The sequence below is a fragment of the Anser anser genome (genome assembly GCF_964211835.1).
Source record: "Anser anser genome assembly, chromosome: 4".
NCBI classification, from domain to species: Eukaryota; Metazoa; Chordata; class Aves; order Anseriformes; family Anatidae; genus Anser; species Anser anser.
Genome location: NC_139724.1, coordinates 42,525,709 through 42,546,352, shown reverse-complemented (window position 1 = coordinate 42,546,352; position 20,644 = coordinate 42,525,709). Strand labels below are relative to the sequence as shown.

Sequence of the window (20,644 nt, the reverse complement as noted above, 5' to 3'; positions counted from 1 at the left end):
TAATGGCGCTGCCATTTGCTGAAATGAAATGAATGGTCTCATTGCACATTGCTGTACATAATGGACTGTGCTTATGATAGGGTGATGCTAATGATAATAGTATGAAGTGGTAGAATATACAGGGACTGTTGCATAGCTTTCCCTTGAAAATGTCTTGCTGCACATGTTACTATTTCCACTTCCATTTTTGAATGAAGTCTGCATCTTGATCGCGTTATGCTGGGGAGGAGAAACAGCAGAAATTGTGCTGTGTGAGCTGGATATTGGCACACCTAATTTTGAAGCTGCTTAAATCCTATTTGTGGCAAACTTGAAACAAATACTGAGCGCTTACTTAACCCGTGGTACTTGACATAACACTCCGTTTGACCAAGGATCTAAACAAAAGAGCATACAAACTGGATATTCACCCCAAAGATGAAATTGATGATATTTGATGAAAGATGAAAATTATACTTGATGAAATTGGAATTGCTTACCTGTTACCTTTGCTCATTTACTTTCTAATGGAAGTGTCATGTTATATAGCTGAGTCACTATTTTCTTTGTCTTGCGCATCACCAAGATCCAGTGTCTGTTCATACATTTATAGGCTTCTGCTAGTCACGGAGGTACTGTTGCACTTGTTAAAAACAAGCCACTTAACTTCTGACTTTAAACTCTATTACCAGAACAGGAATGAGGAATGGGCTACTCCATGAAAAGTAGTTTATTAGCTATGTCAGCCCGAGAGTGAGATAAATTGCAGCGTAACACTTTACTGACATGAATTCCATTGCAGATTGGCATTTACCTGTTGAGGTGTTAGGCGTTCCAGCAGCAGCTCTCCTGTATAAGCTTGTTGCTCTTGTAAACAAGCCAAGGATCGTGTTCTTGCTTCCAGCTTTGGCAGCTGTTTTATCTTCATCTGTGCCCTGATGCTACAAAGAGTCCTAGGCCTAAGCTGTGGGTTGACAGAGGGGAACTGTACTCTGCACCATGTTCACAGAAAAAGGAAGCGTTGCTTAGACATAGCTATAGCTGCTGAACTAGCTCAAGTGCTGGGATTGTACTTCTATGACTGAGGTGCAGGCACCTCCCCTACTCAGTCAGTTGTGGGTGGTGTGACACCTTGCATTTACTTACTGAAAGCTCTTAAACAAAAGCTGAGCGACCTTGAGGCAAGCTGCAGCTACTCTGCAATCTTAGTCTTGACTTGTGCTGCTGCAGTTGCACATCTTTGGCACCCAAGTGGTGCCTGTGCTTCAGTGTCAATTGTCCTTCGTCAGTCAGTACATGACTGAGCAAGCTTTCATGCTGTAGGCTTTAACATTATGAGCGTCTTCGTGGCTTTAGCACAGTAATGTGATAACTAGCATTCTTAGGTATTGGCTTCCTAAAACCCATCTAAACATTAATTTGTTGAGTAAGTAAGCTTCCTGATACCTAGCAGGGGAAGAACTCGATCACTGGAAATCTCCCATGTGCTTTCCAGTAGCTGAAAGGTCAGATGTTAGAACAAAAAATGGTTCTCCTGCTCTTGGTCATTAAATTCTCACTGTTATATTGCAAGCAATGGAAGCAATTTTAATGCATAAAGGCCAAATAAATTCTACAGCTGTTTAATATGTCAAGCTTAAGCAGATATGGTAAAAGTAGTCTTAGTAAGGTTTTCTTACTAGAGTAGTGTTTTGCTGTGCTCTTGTCTCTAGATGTGGAGAGTATTGCTACATGTAGACTGCAGACAGCAACTGGTTGCTGGTAACAAAGTACATGTTAAGAATTCTATTTGTAAGGGCAAACTTAGTCTTTCCAGAGCAAGTTTCACATTAACCTGTGAAGGTATGACTTGTTAATGTGTAATCCATTTTCTGTTACGAAGAAAACTTTACTAGGACATAGACTTAAGGTGCTCATCTACTCAAACTATGCACGACTCGAACAGGTTATGCACGTTGGACTCCTGAGTTACCTTGTGGCCACTGTGACAGCACCAGAATGAATTACCTTTAAATAAATCACAACAAACTTTGGCCGGGGGGGGGGGGGGGGGTGGACACCAACAGTAGTGTGCTACCCTGCATCTTGTGTAGCTTAAAAAAACAGGTATTCATTGCTAACATCCTATTTGATACTTCCTGTTCTGTTGAGGACAAGATGGTTTCTTATGTTTGAAGATGTTCTCTCCATCCCATAACGATAAGATAGGAAGCAATGCTATCTTTATAAAGGTAGTAGAGTGTTTCTTGTTTGTTGGGGGCAGGAGAGAAGAGGAGCAGCCTACAAGTTTATGTAAAAGTTCAGTTACAAAACATCACAACCCTTTCCTTCTGCTTTACCAGCAAGATCTTTTACTTTCCTGTAAAAAGTACAAATTCTTTCCCTTCTATCACACTATTTTAAACTTCAGGCTTCTCTTGGGAAGTCACATTGATGTATAGCACAGATTTTAAACCATCTCTTAAGCTTGTGCACTCTTCTGTTCATCTGACAAGGGAGTTTTAACACCATATACCTGCCATCGTTGCTTGGTCACTGAGTTGGCTATGTGTGTCTGAATTTGAATGAAGAATCCTCTCCCTTCTTTGCATCTGGTAGCCTCACCCTCCTGCATGAATACTGCCTTCGGGACGTGCTTGCAAATCTTCAGTAACTGGGTGGAGCCTAAACATTCCCAAGCTTTTTGGGTGAAGCGCCTAATGCGTGTTTCAGCTCAGGCTTCACAAAACAGTTTGGCAGGAAGTAATTTCTTCTCCCGGCCTGGTGCTGGTTAGTTTCAGCATAACCCTCATCGCTCAAAACAGTGCTTCGATTTTTGTTACAAGCAGTAATATTTCACTATGCTGACTTTTATGTGAGCTATCCTAAACTGAATTCCAGGTGACAAATATTAAAATGTGGATCAATGTATTGTCTATAAATACTAATGCTGCTTACATTACTCACCACGAGCAATGAGTTTTCTTTAACTGAATGGCAGAATATTTTGTTTTTTCGTAATGCTTTTTTCATTATTCTGTATTTTCTAGCCTTTGAAGCACCAGAAGACAAAGATAGTAAAAATTCATGGCTTAACATTTTAATTTCAGCTCCCAAGATAACATTAGGAGTACAAATCCTTAATATGCTAGAGAAACTGTGTGGCAGCTGACTCTTAGATGAATTCTTAGTTCTCCACAGTTAAAATTTGAAGACTTCAACCGTCTACTACATATATAAATAACAAGTGAACACCGTTGAACATAAATATTGGCGCTACAAAATGGTACAGTGGGAATTGACTCATGTGACTTACCTGACAGTTACCAAACTCCATTTTCTATTTTCCTTGTCAGAGGGAAACACTTCAAGCAGTGAAAAGCAGGAATCACTGCACTGTGATATATGAAGAACCATTTTAAACAAAATGCAATTAAGAGCTATTATCTATCAGCTACCTTTATAAAGTGCTGAGATGGTTTAATTAAATTAACTAAAAGAAAAAGGTGGTAGTTGCTGAATGTTACATAGTTGGAAAAGTTTGTTTACATATTCTAAACATATCTCCACCGGACTGGGGGGAGGGAAGGGGGATTAAAATTAAAAGCAGTGTTTAAGTATGCAAAATGTTTACTATGTATGCAAATGGGACCTTGATTAGTGACAGATCATGTGCAAATTGACAATACTTCAATTTATTTTTGAATGGCAATATAGATTGTCGAGGTTGTGTATAATTATAATAAATATATAAACCGCTACTTGAACCATAAATGACCACCTGAGACCTAATTTTTACCTCAGTGTTCTTAAAAGAAGCTTTGCCTTATTTCTCGGATGTATCTAATGCACATTTGTCGAGAAGACCCCAGGTAAGAGCTAACAGGTTTTTGCCTCACCCTGTCCTGCTTGCTTAGGTAGGGCTTCTCTCACACATCCAAGTTGCTGCAGCCTCACTGCTGGGCTTTACCACGCAACTCTAAACACTGCAACTCTTCACCCGCTGGAGCCCAAATGTGCTGCTGCTGTGGGGAATTGCACAACATTGTCATTTTCACATCTGAAATCACATTTGTGCATTTGGATGAGCACAGCTTACCATATCTCAGGTAATTCCCCTTTCACTGAATAATTTACTGCAACATCTGAACAAGTTCCAAGTATAACCTTCCTGGGTCTTGAACTGCTTGGGAAAGCCAATGGCTTCAGGCATTGTTGGTTCTCTAAGCAGAAAAGATACTGAAGCGCAGCAAAAAGGCAAGCAGTCTGGCACCTGCTTACTCCAGGAGTTCTTGCTGCATGTCTCAGCAGTGCAATGGGAATCCTTCTGTGCTCCACCAGCGTGCAATGACTGTAGGGTGTCGGCATAACCTATGGATAACCAACAGGATTCAGCATTTTGATACCCATCATCCTCAATACATTTTAGTTAAAATCTACATCAATCTGTTTCTTCCAGGTTTTACGTACTTGGACCTCAAGAAATAAGCTCTAATAAAATACTTCAATGATACTCATTGTACCAGCAAGGTTTGGGACTTAGGGGTGAAGAAAGGTCCTTGCTGTAAAACAAAAAAGACATTTATGGATGGCTGGATACTTGCACATATGTACGTATAAGGAAGGGTTTATGAAAAACTATGATCTAAAAATCAATTCCATGTGCTTAACAACTCTGCATGGGAGAAAACTCTTAACCTACTTTGTCATCTGAGCACCTCAGACAGCTGAATAGGCTGGTTTGCACTCCAGTATTTTTCAGAAATCAGTTTCCAGTTTAAGAATCTAAAAATCCACATTAAGACATCAAATGTTCAAGGGGGATTTATTTGATTTGGTCTATAGTGGGAAAAATTTATTCCCTAGTACAGAAAGTATGAAATATAATTTGATATCTAAATTTACTAAGTTGCCCAAGACTATAGTAGTTTTCTAATAATTTTACTATGATTTTATACCACAGGAAAATAGTATTTGCATTTGGCTTTGCTTGAAAGGAAACACAGATAGCCACAGTCTAATTTTCTGATTTATCACAATAATGCTTTTTCAAGATAAGCTACCTGAGTTCATAAAAGAGAAGCTGATTTTTTGGGGTAATTTCTTGCTACGTCATCTTGGCTATATAACAAGCCGTTAGATAACTATTTGTCTTCCTTTACATTGGTATCACGTCAGAAAAAAAAAAACAAAACAAAAAACAAACAACAAAAAAAAACAGCACAATGACCAGTTTGCCAGAAAAAGGGCACTGAAAAACCCCATTTGTCTTAATATGCTGATCTAAATCCTTGGTAAACAACTGCTTATGCTCATTTAAACAATCCTTATGCTCAGGTGGCATTTTGTTTTTGTGGATAATGTCAATAAACCTATTTTAAAAGTCAAAGGGGCAGATGGCAAAGTATGAACTGGAAGAAAAAAAAAAGAAAAAATCTTTTACTAGGATTTCAGTCAGGCATACTAACTACAATGTAACTGACATTTTGCTGAGCAAACTTTAAACTATCACCCTCCTTACTTTATTATTTCAACTTGCAAAACTTTCCTCTATTGGTGACCATCACTTAGTGATCACAAGTGCTCTACAGTCAAGAGAATCACAGAAAATTCCTGTGGAAAGATATTTTGGAGGCCATCTAGTCCACCTAAGTCCTACAAGACAAAAATAAAACAGGTGTACTTGTCCTAACAAATAAGTATTTTGTTTTTCTTGAAAATGACAGACTTCATAATCTCAGGAGACAATTATAGTTAAAATGTAAATACATTTGAAAATGTAAATACGTACTCTGATGGTTCACGGAGAACACCAAAAACAAAAAGAAATAACTAAAAGTTCTTAAATATATTTTCTTGCTAAATGGGTTTAATAACTACTGTAAGGAACGGAGCATTAGCTGTTACTATCGTCACTGAGAACTAGATACACAGCCCCCAGCTCTGCTACAAAGCTCCAATCCAACTGTGAAGAAGTCTCAGTTTTGTCAGGCCTGTGTAGACCAATTTCTGTAAGGAAAACACTCGGTATGCATCTAGAACCTCTACTCCTTCCTGTATGTCTCTATTCTTTACTGTTGCACTGTTAAAGAATAGAAATGTTATTTCATTTTCAAAGGTATTCAGCTATGCATAAGGCACGTCATTGCCACTGAGAAGTTCGATGGAACAGGGAAGAAAGGGGAAAGGCAGCTATACAGTAAATCACATTAAGTTGCTTTTGTTCTTCAGCAGCGACATGGAGATCATTCTGTAGCCAATGCACCTACCAAGTAATGATAGCCACTGAGGTATGCAGTTACAAAGAAGGCTGTGAACAAATAAACATCGTCGGGAGTGGGGAAGTCAAACCAAGATCTGACCTCCAAGTACAGAAAACTAACATGTTGAGAGGGTGACTGAGGACCCTTGGACTGAGGACTGAACTTGCAGAGGACAGAATAAAAAAGCCACTTTCACAGTGATTTGAATCCTACTGGAGAACACTGATCCGTCACGTACTATGTTCCATACAGTGACAAAAATGGTAGAACTTAGAGGCAGGGCATCATCAGCTCTATTAGCAAAACATCCCAGCGATCTAATTGTTTCCATAACAATACAGGCATGACACCATCCTGGCTCTGATGTGAAGTCAGTTACTAATCTCAGGCTTGGTATCTTCAGAGGCAGGATTTGACTGCACCACACAAAGTCACAGATATGGTAACATCACTAAGACATGCAAAAGATAAGGGAGGAAAAAAGCTGCTGCTGGTGTAAGCGGTGGAATTGCACTGAGTAATGTCACTGCAGTACCAAGTGCTAGCATTGTAGCCCAGCAGTGTTAGCAAAAAGTGAATATTCACCTGGCTTTGATATTTTATCAAGTATTTTTGATATTTGATTTATATATGCAGCATAGTATTCCTGTAACCCAGGCTTAGGGATGTTGCTGCAGGGCCAGTAACACGATGGGAGGGTTCAAAGTTGGAATGTCCATAAAAATGTGTTAGTCACCGAAACAAAGCCTTATGACATACCAAGGTTTTTACTCAAACCACAGTATATCTAACAGCTAGTATTTCAGAAACAACCATTCTTTGCAAAAAGTAATTTTTCTTTCACTTACATTACAAATAACTGCCCTCCACCCACACCCCTCAGCTAAGGAAAAAACGTTGTCAGTTTTACAGATGAGTAAACTAAATCACGTGGCTGACAAGTTTGACCTGTTTCTTAAAGATATGGATTTAAATAAAAATACTTGTTTGAAATAAATGGATTTTTCACTAGCATAGGAGCAGGGTAGAAGAGAAAAGAAAAAAGCCTGCTCTATTTTTTTCTGGATCATCATGGCAGCGGCAGGGTAATTATGAGACAAAGAAGCTTGGAGTTCTCTTTTCTGTCTGAAAGAGATACTGTCCCTAGAGAAGTTACCATCAGATAGACAAACGAGAATCACAGCCCTCTCATCTGTGAGCAAAGCATAAAAAATTACACAGCTCTTGAGATACCTGTTCAACTCCCAGTCTTGGCTCCTGCAGTCTGACATCTGCATTCACACGTTCCCTCTGAACATGCTTTAGAGAGAAACGTCATTCTCCCGAGCAGCTGCATGAGAGGAATCTGAAGTGGAAAAAGGTTTAAAAAAAAAAAAAAAAAGAAAAAATATCTTGGGCTACTGGAAAGAAAAACAGAGACTGTACTGTAACAATGCTACTGCTTGTCAGTCTTAAGCAATAAAGAATCACGGGCATGAACATGCCATGGAAAGTTCTCAAGGAAAACCAGTCTGGTCTCTTAGTGGCAGGACAGAGTATCAGGGAGGAGAGCTATGAGCTCAATAATTAAAGCTCAGCAGAGGCTTTTGTTTAAGAAAGGACTTTCAAAGGAAAGCCTACATACAGCTCCACGTATATTCCAACTTGAGTCACACTGCAGGGATAACCAGGACAGTTTTAAACTCCCTCGTTCAGGCACTGGTTTAGTCACATCAGCACAAAGCTCAACAGAGGCTTACTAATTCTGGCCTAACCTCAGGCTCTGCTGAAAACCAGACACGTGTTGTTGTACAGGTAGTGGTGCAAATGTGAAGCTGTTTGGTCAAAGTATTCCTGAGTCTGAAACGCACAGAAAAATAAGGAATCTGACAGTATGTGAATTTTACTGGAAAATAAATAAGTAAATACATACATAAATTCTTCTTCTTCCTGTGAGCAAGGCTATATACCGTTGAGCTAGAAATGTCACAGAAGAAATGTAACTTCATGATTTTTAAGAATTTTAAACCTCAACCTAGGAATCAATTTAAACCTTTCACGAAGCAATACCACTTCTCGAATTTCAGCAGAATTACAGTTGCTTATGTTTAGATCTGAACGTAGCCCATTACAGTTTCTGCTCTTACAAAGCAATGTCCTATGCTTACTTCAGAAGAGTTGCATTGTTCAAGCAGGAACTGATATATTCTCAGTCAAGGTGGTGGACAAAAACTGCACGCATTAGTCAATGATTTGTTCTACTGATAAAACTGATGGGTATCTTACTCTCTTTTTTTGCTAGGCTCTCTTAGAGGAAGCTGAGCATGTTACAGCCGGGCAAGCCTCTGCAGTTACACAAATGTTGCAGGCTGTTTCAGATCCCAGGAATACAGTGACAGCATTTCAGATCATTTACTCACTCAGAAAACTTCTGTGCTTCATGCGATAACATCTGATGGTTCAGCGTAAGATCTAAGTGCTGTTCATAGCCCAAATAAATACAGCTAATAATATCATGGTGTGTATGACTGGTACGTACGTTTCCTTCTACAATTTAGGTAGCTTTACTGCTAAAGACTGTAAACATCAGGGTAAATCTACTCATTCTCTTTTGATAGAAGAACAAAACAAACAACATTCTACAGAGGCAGATGATTAACTCCTTTTCTTGCTTCCCTTTTTTTTTTTTTTTTCTTTTCATGCCCAGGAAGTCTTAAAAGGTGATTTATACTCAATAGGTTGCATTTTTGCTAACTTGAAAAACTGCTCGGATAGGAATGCTCCCTTTATCATCAAAAGCATTGCTTACTATGTTCCTGTCTTCTTCATGGAGGCGTTGAAGTGCAGTTGAAAATCCAGTTGCTTCCTATTCAGCAATCTTTTTGCATCCTATGAAACATGCAAAATCTGCTTTCAGGAAGCTCAGTTCACAAGTAAGCGCAATGATCCACGTTCTGAAAACATATATAAGGACAGATGGTAATTAGAAAAAGGATTAAAGTATGACATAAGACAGTAGTTACTCTCATGACTGTTGTGTAACTCCGTATAGCTTGGAAACATCATTAACAAAGGAATTGTGCCTAAGGGAGCAGTCTGTGTTTGCAAATGGAACTAGCTGTCAACACGGGCAGCTACACCCACTGCTGGCAATTGAGTATTCAACAAGGAAGACCAAAGAAACCTCTAGCGAACATCTAAATAAACTAATATGTTAGGCAGTATATCTGGAGGGGGGAAATGATGCTGCATCATGCAAGGATAAAAACAACAGAATAATGAATCCTCAGATACACTCGGTATATGCTTCAGCCAATAGGTGTATCCGTGGACCTGCATCTCCAGCATACCACGGCACTCAGCTGTCAAGAGAAAAGAGAAAGAAAACACGAGAGGAAAAGGTTTACAGAGCCGAAGACAAATGGCTGAAGTTCCACCTGTGTCTCAGCAGCAGGCTAGTGTCACCTTTGGACATTGGGATGCTCAAGATCCCAAGACAAAGAAATTGGGAGACCAAAGCCTTTCCAAGAATAAAATGCATTTGCAACAAAATGACGCTGCGGTGTTCCTCCCAGAGCATTTTGGCATGCTGGATTAAGCACAGATAAATCTGAGGTAGAATGAGGTGATGACCATACCCTTGTATAAGCCAAAAATTAAAAGGTTGGGTTTTTGTTTTCTTTGTGTGGTGTTTTGGTTGCTTTTGTTTTCTAGATTATCTTCTGAGTCATAGGAAAACACTTCAAGTTTTCTGGACAGTTTATAAGTTAGAAAACAAAACAAATTTATGGACAGTGAAGGCATGGATAATAACCATAAGGTCGTACACTCTGAATCACACATAGAAAACAAAACTTTCAATGAGATTTGCTCCAGCATAATGGGGATACAGAGGTTTTGTTCTCACAAATTTTGGCCTGGTGCCTTTTCAGATAAATCATGAAAGTAACAATATTTTCTTATGCTGATCTGTGAGATGTTGTTATTACAGCTCTTACATTAATGTGTTTAACACGAGAAGCACAATGTGAAGACTGCAGACCACTGTGCACAGCAAACATCCAGCAAGTATGTTCCATAATTAATGATCATGCTGTTGAAATGCCAGACTCAAACAACTATCCATTAATGAAATGTTACTGACAGAAACTTTGCTTTTCACTGCTCAAGTTTTCATCAGACAGACAATTCTCAACAAGAGAAGGGTTTCTCAGGCAAAGCTCAGTTCTCTTATTGAAAGGTTAACTCTGAAAGTATTTGTGTGGGTGGGCAGTGAAACAGAAGAAAATTTGCATTTGATAAAATTTGATATGCTTTGGGGTAACTCATAACTCTCTTCAGTGAAAGAGAGAGGAGCATCCAAATCTCCATGATCACACACTTTTCCCCAAATAAAATAAACGAATAAAAAATGCACAACAAAAAGCATTACAATCCTAAGTTGGATTTGATTCACTTCTAATTTTCTGGTAAATCAGTCCCTTCCTTCCAGCATTGTCATCCAGAGCGGAGGATATGGGAGAACAACTGCCTGTGTGGTGTCACCGAGGCAGCAACTGGAAGGGGCTCTTGTTTCACAGAGCAGTCATGCTAAATACGAAAACAAAATATGCCTTCCAGTGCTATTATACTGCTAAATACCTCACTACGGTTTTGTGGCTGTACAACTACAAACTTCAGGTTTTAAGAATAAGTCCCTCTTCTTGACATTTGTGACTCGGTTCCCAGTGAAGAAGTCTCGCAGAACTGTGTTTCCTTTATCACGCTGCTAATGCTCGCAGGCAGACTTGTAGGACAGGCCCCGGTGCCTGCATCGCCTCGCTTGCCCTTCTTGGCTTCAGCAGCTCACAGAGCAACACGCTCCTGCACAAGCATGCTGCCCATGAGCTCACTCCCCGGCAGCTCACCGCAATCTCTTGTGCATATGCCTGCGAAGCTGAGGCATCATTCACTCTGACATTCGGAATATAAAGTTAACACTTCAAAGCAGGACCTGACAGGGATCCTTTCAACACCTTCCTGTGCCACACCTTAATTGTCTTAAGAGAGCAAATGGTGCATTATGTGGTTTGTTTCCTTTCCTTCTTCCCTTCACCTGAGAACATGTTATTTCTAGCATTCTTGCATACTAAAGCAGTCATAAATGAGAGGAGTTATGCAAACTTTAAAAAATTAAATCTGAAGTTAACGAAGAACTCATCAAAATTTGCCATGTGGTCTAAACGAGCTTTCTTCAGAAGCACAGCCACCGTTCTTCAAGGTGTGACGGGAGGTGCCACTGAGTCATCCTCCAAACTATTTGGACCTTCTTGGGTGAGAGAATAATAGCTAGGAAAATACTGTTAATGGACAATAGACATCACCAAAATGCAAAGGGTTAGCTTGACTATCTCTGTATTACACCAGCATAATGAAGCTTTTTAGAGTAATCTTCGTCTATAGCACCACTAAATAAATACAGGAGTACCAGAAAGGAACAGATTCAACAGAGAACAACTCAGCAATGTAGAGTGCAATGTTTCTATGAACAAACAGATCTTCTGCAGTTTCTAATCATTTTACCGACTTGTCTTTCTTAGTCGGAGAAGAAAGAGCATGAAACTAAACTGACCTGTACAGATTTATGTAAACATGGACAGGTATTAGCCTAACCCTAGTCACAACCCAGACTGAAAAGAACTACAAATTGCAGGCAGTGTATTTCTTTCACTGTGGAAATATCCGCCCATTGTTACCAAAACTGAGCATCTATTTTGGCTCCAAACTTAAAGCAGAGCAAAACAAAGAACAAAGACTGGCACTTCTCTGAGGCAATAAAATGGAGGGGGAAAAAAATCAGAGGTTACTATCTAAATGACTCCACCTCTCCGTTTTTTTCAAATACAGAGATTATTGAAGCAGTTATCCAAGCTGCTGAAACTTGGGGAAGCCTCAAAAAACTACTAAAAAATAATATTGCAATGCTATTTTTAAAATGATATTTTAATGGGATGACCTGAGATATGGATGGATTAATATGACATCAGTGCAGACCAAAGTAGAAGACACGAAAGAGACGAAGGGTACTGGCACAACAAACTGCAGCTGCACGGTGTCACACAAACGGCATCAGACACACTGGGCGTGCTTGGGCAGAAGTTTCAAAATACAAACCAAACACAACACCACATCCTGACACCTCTGAAAGGCAGAGGACCTGGCACCACCTGGCATTTTTGTTAAAACACAATGGTAGTGAGTTTTGTTTTAGCAGAAAAGAAACACAGAACAAAATGGCTTGGAGCCAAAGTTAGGTATGCTCGCTCCAGCACAAATGCACACATTTAAAGTGGGGGTAATTAACTACTGAGACAACCTAGCTAAAGGCAAGGCAGAGTCATTGTCACTTGACATGTTTGACATGGAAATAGGATCCCTGGAGATGGAACTGCAGAGCTGTGGGCCTCTCAGTCAAACACACCACCAGTACTCCTCCTTCTCTGCTGTGTAGAAAACGATGTAGTTTGAGTACTTCTCGTGGCAGCTGCAGCAGAGTAGCAGGGAGAGGTTTCTCTCTTAAACAAATTGGCTCGAACATATTTTACAGTACCATATGTCTGTCAAAAGGCTGGTATAAACTTTGAATCCCAAAGGACAAATATCATGTAATCATTAATCCAGAAACCCTAAACCAATTAATTTTATTGTCAAGTCTGTGAAGCATGATGATGACCACATCAATCAGAAGTGCCATGGATAAAAGAAGGTCACACAATAAGGTTGGGGGGAACTCCAAACTGGGATTCAGATGTGCCACTGGGGTAGGGCAAAAGGTCCGCAAGAGACAGAATCGGATTTAGAAACAGTTAGTGTTCTTCTGTGACCACAAGGAGAAATATTACAGAGTGTAGCGTCAGCGTGAGAAAATTCAGCAGAGGAAAGGAAACTGCAGATGAACCAAAGCCCCTGCCATTCATAAACAGAGCCCGAGAGTGCTCAGAAGACAAACCTTTGGAGATGCAGCCTGCACACAGCTGAGTTTCTCTGGGCACCGGTCTCTCACACCACATCTTTTAGAGCACCCACGACCATGTGAAAGATGCCATTTGGCATTCAGGTGGTGCAGAAGAAGCACGCAGGTGAGCTCACACCAAAGGCTGGGGGGATGGATACTTCTCAAATCTGGGCCCAAGCCAGATAATTTTTACCCGGGCCACCACCGCCCTGATAGGGAGATGAGAGGCAGAGGGTATTTATGCACAGGATGCAGGCTGTGACACACCATTTACCAAGGACCTGAGAGAGGTCTGGGAGCCTTTCAATTTTCTAGCATACACACATCCAGCAGGCACAGAGAAGAGACAGCAGCTGGAGTATGCCTGGGCAAGAACGAGTAGGCTTAAGATGACTACATATATATATACACACAAATAGAGAAGAATATTTAAACTTTTCAGAACAGTGAGTTCTGAAAGAGCCTTTACAACAACTGCAAGATCTCGTACTTTTAAGACAAAGCGCGGACAGTTTCTGAAATATGCCAGAATGGCCTGCAGCAGCAAATTGTATGATACTGGAGCCTCATTGCGGCCCAATGCATAAACACAGTTAATAAAAAACAATGAATAGGAGGAGTTGTTTTCATTTAACAATTTCTATGGTGCTCAAATTACAAAGACACATGCAAAGCAGCCTTAAAATTAATTTGCTTGGCTAAAGAAATCAAGTCTTGGCAGCATCGCAAGGGTGGTGACAGCAAGGGGCAAGGGGAAGGGATACATCTGTGAAGCCACTGGCTCCCTCATTCAAACTTCACCTCTTGGAGCAAGGAAGAAGCCTTTGAAACAACACTATTTAATTTTTTTGAAATTCTCCAACTACCGTTCACTTTTGGTTCCTGTCACAAAATTGACCCATTGCATTTAAGGTGCGGTGGGATATGATTTGCTGGAGCTATGTTCTGTAGAAAACAATGAGCCAAATTCAACTTGGAAATAACACTTGAAAGAGAAAAGTGTAAAACAAGTGGTTGTTTGTGTGTGTTTTTGTTTGTTTTAGTGCTGGACGGAAAATACAAGCCGCAGTGGATGGATCATTACATGCTTACAGTTCATCATTTACCCAGGGTATACAAGGAATGCTGTTGAACAGAGAGCCGACTATTACCAGGTACCACACTAGCAGATGCATCTGACAACCCTTCCCTGCATCTGTCGAAAGCAGCATAAGAAATAAATATGTACATGTCTCAGATTTGTAAAACTATCAGTGTCATGGAGCTTGCTGCCAAGGCGCAAGCAAAGCTGCGGAACAGCTAAGGATGACAGATTGTCATTTGTCAACTGTAACTTTATGCCCTGTGGTCAAGCACTCCGAGAGTGCTCCCAGTGTTGGTGCATAAACATGTTTATTTTGCAAACACATAATCTGACCTGTATGAACCCCACGACTGTATCCGTATATCCTTTAACACTGCTTTCCAAATCTACTGACTGCTTCCAGGCTTAGAAGTAACTCTTTCCTATTTAAATGGCTTGTTAAAATTAAGAGCTACAACCGAAAATCAAACGCTTTTTTTTTTTTAATCAAGAAAATTAAAATGGAGAAAGTATGCTAAAAAGTTTGTTCTGGTTCTGATGCAGCAAAATCTTGTGTATTCTTCATGTCTGAAATAAATAGGAAAACAGGCTCAATTTGATCATCCTCACTTCTGACTACGAAATTCACCACAGGAAAGGTCTAATTGCTAGCTGCTCACAGCCTCCACCAGCAGACAGAAATACAACTGCACAATGCACACACTATTGGTTATGGGCGAGTATACTGGAACCAGCGGCCAGCCCAACATAAAAAGCGACCTTGGATCATGCTGTTTGCATGACATATGAAGCCTTTTGCATATACCTGATTGCACATCAGTGGGAAACAAAGCAGGCCTGAACCACAGAGCCCTTCATCTTTTGCCTGTCTTTTTTTCATGACAAGGAGATGGCACAAACTAACCCATCTGGAGACTGCACGTAAGAGCAAGGCGAGGACTACTGAGAATACTATTCTCCCGTCAGCCTACAAAACACTAGCCACATGGACACTTGTGTAACCTACTGACACTGCACCTCTGCCATTTCGCTCAAGGACAGAGTTGATTTGCATCATTTGTGATTCACCCAGATGAATTTCAATAGCAAAGGCAATTACCCATGCTCGTAAAATTAGCCCATGTAGCCAAAAGACCGCAGGTTGAAAATACCCATTTTCCCTGCCTGGTGCCGTACGCAGGGAACAGTGCCCCAAGCCCCACGCAGTGCTCTGAACACGGGCTAAACCATCACCAGGGCTGCACCTGCGGGAGCGCTCATGACAGTTCCTGTTTGCCTTCCACCCAAAATCTCTTGTTGCTCCCTTACCCACCCTCCAGGGGAAGGCTGGGAGAGCTCCAGTGGCTTTGGAAGGTTACAGGGACACCTGCATGAAGCTGAATGGCTAGAAGGGAGAAACAGTTCCCATCTTTCTCCCAGTTTGTGTTCTGAGTACTCTGGTTGTGCTTTTGATCATCCTTCTTGCTCAGTTCCTCTTCTCACTCTTGTTGCTGAACAGAGCTCTCCCCTGACGGAGGGCCCTCGAACTCTTCCCTTTCTGTTCATGCAGGAATGTTGAAAGAGGGCCTGCATGTCCTATTTAAAGGGAGTTCTGCTACTGTGCTAACACTATTTTAAAGAGACCTTATGTTAGCGTTCTTTTCAACACTTGAGGATGGAGAACAAGATTAGATATGCGTTTGTTCCCTGATAAAAAGAGCTAGCAAGGGATTTATTACATCACTAGCTCTTCCTGCAAGCTTGGCTTACACCAGAGGCTGACCCCTGTGGTCAAAAATTCAACTCAACAGCAGAATAGCGATTCAAGTTCCTTTTTAGTCAGACAGAGCAAAGTATCATTTCACTGGCTTGTTGCCAGCTCGACAATTACTGGTGGAGAAGTTAGCCACTCGCTCGAAGTCCAAAGACTCTCTGGCTCCCCTTTTAACGGGGACTACACGACATGAAAGAGAAAGAAGCCAAACCAAACAATGACATCTACCTCCCGATCTTATGCAAGAAACACGATCATCTTCAGAAGACTTCCTACTTACAACCTCCTAACTACCACGCAACCCCAGCTACACACTGTGCAGCAGAACTTCAGAGAAAGCAGAGCCTGTGCCCTACAGCACGTACACTTTTCCAGCCACAGTGGCTAACATTACAAGTTATTACCTCTACCTACAAATTTTGTCTTCTGTATAGTCATGCAGCATATCTCGAATGCTGTTCATTAGCTATGTAGTTTGCCCCGACATCAGTGTGTATCAGTCATATTTTTGACACATGACTTCACTCTCACAACTTTTCTCATCACTGCTCAGATTAAAAATTTAGCAATGAAAGTAAACTGAAAGTCTTATTTTTGCTAATCTTCCAGCCTAATTACTCAAACCACTGATGACAGCTAATGTTGCACAGCTCCATAAACCAGACCTATTTAATCAGTCACACGGCTTCCTTTTTTACATTTAAGGATTCTCCACAACTGACACAGGCACTTATCTGTAATTATCAGGGACCCATTTTACATCCATTAAGGAGTGGATGACTCCCTGCAACTTCCAGAGCAGCCTCCTTCTCTGAACTGGAAAGTGCAGCTTGATTATAAGCCACCTCCATATTTATTCCAGCAAGGAAAGCTGGCAGGCAGAGGGGGAACTGTTAAGGTTTACAGTCAACAAGCTGGCAAACACTGGTGAAGGTGAAGTGCCAAAGCAGTGCATCTGCTTGTAGCGCGGATGCTGGCCTGCCCTAGCCAGAGTAAATCTCTGGGAGAGCTCACTCCCCTGGTACAGAAGCACCCAGTGAAGTCATTCAAGGGGTGGAGTCATTCAGAAGCCAGGCTAATCCACAACACCAACAACAAAAAAGCTTTTTTCCAGCCAAAACCAATTCCTAGATCTGCTTCACTGGGCAGCCACACGCACAGTCCTGCCACCGAACTGATGAAGAAACAGAGGCTGGAAACAAATTGTAACACCTGCTTCAGCCAGCTTAAGCAGCGCTGCATCTGAGTGTCAGCAACTGAACTACCATTTGGAAATAAGAAATAGAGGAGCAAAGAGCTTCTCCAAAACTGGGGAAAACTTATTCTGTGCAAGGCACCTGCACCAGATCACAACACTGCTTAAGTCTGAATATTGTTTGAAGGCATACTTTCCCGAAGATGGATTTGATTTTAATAGAGTAGCTAGGAATAGAAAAAGGAATAGAAAAAATGAGAATGTAAACCAACTGCTCAGGTAATAGAGCCTGAAGATGCCTCCTCACATTTTAAGTTCACCTTAAAGAAAGAAAATTCATCAGTCATACCTGCAACAGGTAAAAGCAGCTAGTCCGTAAACACAAATTTATTGTAAGAAGCTTATTCTGTTTTATGTCTGACAACGAAGTGCTGTTGACCAGGTCTAATTGCTATTTTGACATAATAAACAAAGGTTAAATGAAGGAGCCAAAGGACACAGGCAATACGAGAATCTTTCTCTCTGCACAGCTAGAGGATTTTATCTTATACCCTACGTAAAGCAAGGGCACTCAGTAGTTTTAAATTCCCATGTGAAAACAGCACTTACCAGCCAACTCTGCAGCACAACCAAAGGGAAAGAGCACAGGGCTCTTCCCACAGCTTAGCCTCATCTCACCCCTTTCTCACAGAGGGTGCACAGCAACATCCGCACATCCCAGACAGCTGCTGCTGCCCCACCTTCCCTCTTGCTCCCATTCTGCACTCCTGCCCCCTCTAAGGCACTGGCACTACTGCTTGCACAAGCACACTGAACAAATTCAGCAAAACCTAACCCTGCTGAAAGAGAACCATTTTTTTGCTGCTTCAGCTTCTTGGAACAGCTTGACAGCCAGCTAAAAAAACATCACAGCCAGCAGAAGAGAGAAGATGGGAGACAATGGCAGCCTTGAATAAACTCAAGCCAAGCTAACGTGAACCAGCAGCCTTCGAAAGGATGAGTTTGTTATTAAGATGTAGGCTTGGAGGTCTGCCAACAGCTGTGACACTCAGGGCTCTGCCTAATAATGCATTCTTGCCTCAGGTTAAAGAAAGATTTATGTCAAGAAAGAAGAGCTTGCTAAGCACAGGTGATGGAATGAGATTCACTCCCGATTTTCTTGACCCATATTTTTTTTAAACTCCAATCAAACTCACCGTTCTGAAGTTATTTTGGCAGAAATGCAGTTGGAAGTAGTATTTTTGGAAAATAAGCCAATGTAGCTAGGAATTAAACCCACAAATGGATTAACCCACCTGCTCTGTCTTTGCCTCTCAGTTCTGCATGTACTCAACACTCATCACTTTCTTCCCTCATCTCTTCTTGTTGTAGAAGACAATATAAGAGAAATATTCTAGTAAGAATTAGAAAACAAACAAACAAACAAACAAAAAAACCCACCACAGTAAGGTTGGCATAATTCCTATCAGAGGAACAGATTAACAGAAGCAGGATTTACAATACGTTTGAATAAGGTTAAAAAAAAAAAAGAGGAATTTGGTTGTAAAAGCGTGGCTTGAAGCTGCAGGCAGCACTGAGAGATTAGAAATAAGATGAGAACAAAGATGCCGGCAGAATAGTTATGGAATCAGTGAGCAGTCCCAGATCTACCTTAAGCACTTTCATCCCTTTCATCCTAAGAAACCAAAATATGAAGAGAAATCTGACAGCAAGTAAAACAACCAAAACTAAATAATGAAACAAGTCTGCTCCCCTTTTTGTGCCATTCCCTTTCTGAATGAATGTTTCCAAAAAGCTACCCATCCGTAGCTTAGATTCTACAGCATTAAAGGTAATTTAAAATCTCTCTGGCTCTACTTTCAAAACCATGTGACCCTGACAATTTTATAACCAAGCTCTAACCCAGCAAGAATGTTAAATTTGATTATGTAAATGAAGATGTGTAATGATCAGAGAGCAACATTTTGTCACACTAAGTGTGACAAAAAGAAACAAACATATTGTTATTCCAGTTACGTGTCTCATAAATCAAAGGCTAGAAAAACAGTAAGGTCTTTGGAGGAAAGAAGCTACAGAGAATTAAAGGAAAGGGATATGTCTCTTAAAGGACATCGTAACAAGGTGATAAAACCTGCTGTTTTAAGGGAAGCAGTCACTTATAAAAGAATTATGATCAGTACAAATATGAGAATGCTGAGCTGGTCCCTTGGTAGAAAAGATTGTCTCAGAGAGTTCTCACTGCTAAACGTTTCACTACACAAGATGATTACACACCCAAGTACCCTACTTCCACTCCCAGACCGTGAGAAAAGCACATTTCATTGACTCCTGTTAGGAGCAAAGCAAGAAGCCCTCCTCTCCCTGGCTGGGAAGTTTACTTCTGTGCAGAGTCCCTTCTCTGCCTGGTGCGTTGACAGCTCCCCCTCCTGTTCTGATCTACTTTAACTATCTTTCAGAGTATATGCAGACTTCCCATCAGTAAGAAACTGCTGTATCTGCTGAGAAAGGCCAATCTACATTATAAGCCTTCATATATGCAGGTCAAAATGCCATATACACATTGCATAAGAGAAATACAACCTGCTGATGGACAGTGGTGTTTCAATATAAAAATACCTCCTCTTTGCCTTTATTAGTGTCCATATTTAAGTTTGCTTTCAATAATGTCTATATTCTATATGATGCAGGATAGAAACCACCCAAGGAGCAAATTTTGGTCAGAGAGAATCGCCACTGTCAGCTCACTGCTGCACGGTACCCTTGGTTATAAACTAGTTACCATCTTACACCGTGTTTATGTTGAAGCTATGCCACCATCCCAGTAAGTTAGTTTGGCATTACAGCCCCCAAATCAGGGGATCATGCACGGGGTTTTACAAACAGAAAACAAAATTCAACGCAGACCTTTTAACTGCTCAGCATGTGCTCCGACAGCTCGCTGCGTGCAGCAGTACTACCGGCACGCCTGGCAGCCTGCAGAACCTCAGCGGCCCGAGGTTCTTCAGCTATTTCGAGCACTGGGACAGGCTGCCCAGGCTGCTCCAACTGATGGAGTTCGAGCAGCGTTAGGACACTGCTCTCAGCCATGGGGTCTGATTTTAGGGTGGTCCTGTGTGGAGCCAGGAGTTGGACTCCGATCCTTGTGGATCCCTTCAAGCTGTGGATATTTCGTGGTTCTGGGAGAGAACAGAGCAGGGCAGCTCGGTGTGAGGGGCGAGCACGAGCCGAAGGCTCCCCGCAGGGCCGCTCAAAGCCCCTCACGCAGCGCCCCACCGCCCCTTCCCTCAGGGCGCTCCTGAGGTAACGCCACCAACGGCCGGCCCCACAGAGCGCACGCGCGCGCCCATCGCCTCCTAACGGCTGCCTGGGGACGCGCGACCCTCCGCGCATGCGGGCGGCCCGCGTGACGTCACTGCGC

At 41.4% G+C, this 20,644-nt stretch overlaps 1 long non-coding RNA gene across 1 annotated transcript; it reads right to left on the bottom strand.

The window, feature by feature from the left end:
• Positions 1–694: 694 nt before the first annotated feature.
• LOC310898663 lies at positions 695–20,585 on the bottom strand. The gene is made up of 4 exons (XR_014583517.1): positions 20,131–20,585; positions 9,010–9,154; positions 7,455–7,566; positions 695–4,329 (listed from the first exon to the last, which is right to left on the bottom strand). It is a non-coding gene; the product is annotated as an uncharacterized lncRNA (long non-coding RNA).
• Positions 20,586–20,644: the final 59 nt, after the last annotated feature.